The sequence below is a fragment of the Cetorhinus maximus genome, unplaced genomic scaffold (assembly GCF_964194155.1).
Source record: "Cetorhinus maximus unplaced genomic scaffold, sCetMax3.hap1.1 HAP1_SCAFFOLD_829, whole genome shotgun sequence".
NCBI lineage: Eukaryota > Metazoa > Chordata > Chondrichthyes > Lamniformes > Cetorhinidae > Cetorhinus > Cetorhinus maximus.
Genome location: NW_027596771.1, coordinates 106533 through 108269, shown reverse-complemented (window position 1 = coordinate 108269; position 1737 = coordinate 106533). Strand labels below are relative to the sequence as shown.

At 50.4% G+C, this 1737-nt stretch overlaps 1 non-coding gene across 1 annotated transcript; it reads right to left on the bottom strand.

The window, feature by feature from the left end:
- Positions 1-1217: 1217 nt before the first annotated feature.
- Positions 1218-1401, bottom strand: LOC144674847 (U2 spliceosomal RNA). Its single transcript, XR_013574650.1, has one exon. It is a non-coding gene; the product is annotated as a U2 spliceosomal RNA (small nuclear RNA).
- Positions 1402-1737: the final 336 nt, after the last annotated feature.

The following is a 1737-nucleotide window of genomic DNA, read 5'->3' as shown; positions in this document are numbered from 1 at the left end:
ACTACCGGCCAGGAGCATACTCTCGTACACTCCTAGCAGGTCTGGCCCGATCAAGTCCCACAGAGCCGAATACAACTCCGTCGGCAAGCCGTCGCTTCCGGGGGTTTTACTCTTCTCCAAGGACTCGAGGGCCTTAGTCAGTTCATCAGGAGTTAGCGGTTTGTCCAGGCTCTCCCGCGTACTGTGGTCTAAGACCTCCGTGATAGAGGACAGGAAGGACTGGGAGGCCGTGCTGTCCGTGGGCTTCACGTCATACAATCCGGCATAAAAGGATTTGCTGATCCTCAGAATGTCGGACCGTGATGACTTTACTGAGCCGTCTTCTTCCTTCAGGCTGCTGATCACAGAGCGCTCTCTGTGTACCTTTTGGAAGAAGAAACGTGAGCACGTCTCATCCTGCTCCATGGAGCGGACTCTGGAACGGAAGATGATCTTGGAGGCCTCCGAGGCAAAGTGCGAGGCTTGCTGGCCCTTCACCTCTTGGAGCTCCTCCTTGACATCGACCCCCATCGACTGCAGCCGGAGCAGATTCTGCATCTTTTTCTGGAGTCGGGACATTTCCCTCGGTTCCTTTCTAGCTTTCTGGGTGCCTTTGAGGATGAAAAACCTCTTGATGTTTCCCTTGATCGCTTCCCACCAGTGTGTCAGGGACTCAAAGAGGGGTTTCACGGTTCTCCAACCTTTGTAATCCCTCTTGAGCTCCTCAATGTTCTCTGGGGTCAGCAGTTGCACATTTAGCTTCCATGCCCCCCTGCCCACCCTCAGGTCCTTCTCCAAGTGGCAGTCCGCCAGTAGGAGGCAGTGGTCAGAGAAGAACACCGGCTTGACCTCGGTGGATCTGACTGTGAATGCACGGGACACAAACAGGAAGTCTATCCTGGAACGAATGGACCCGTCTGGCCGCGACCAGGTGTATCTACGCTGCGCTCCGTCTGCAGGGTTGCTGAAGACGTCGTGCAGCTTGGCATCCTTAACTGTTTCCATCAGGGATCTGGACGTAGCGTCCAATCTGCTGCCGGCCCTGCCAGCGAGTGTTGGGTGAGAGTGCGTGTTTTTTGTGTGTAGCTGCTGCGGGTGAGTGAGTGAGTGAGAGAGAGAGAGAGAGAGAGAGAGAGAAAGAAAGAAAGTTGGATTTTGGAACATGTACATGTTGAGAAGTAAAGAAAGCAGATGTTTGTAAGAAAACTATTTTTAGCATTGAAAATCCCCTGGAAAGGGGAGGGTGCACCGTTCCCAGAGATACTGCAATACCGGGTCGATGTGTGGAGTGGACGGAGCAAGCCCCTATTCCATCTCCCTGCTCCAAAAATCAATTTAATATATGGTCCCCAGATAAGGGACGTATCAGATATTAAACTGATAAGAACAGATTTTTTTTTTTTTTTTTTTTTGTAAAAATATACTTTATTCATAAAATATCTTCAATCACATTCCAAACCATTTCAAAAACAACCTTACAAGGGTACAATCCAGGGTTAAACTTTTACAAAATGTATCACCAGGTGCATTAGTACAAACAATATTACAATCATTTACAGCCTTTCATTTTGATCTGTACAGCCCGAGGGGCTCTAAACAGTTCCCAGTCTCTCGGTGCGCTGTGGTAGAAAGGTCTTAGACAGCGACCCTTCCCCATTGCGCCTTTGCGGCAGCTGCCCCAAGCTTTAGTGCGTCCCTCAGCACGTAGTCCTGGACTTTGGATTGTGCCAGTCCGCAACAATCGGTCGGGGACAACTC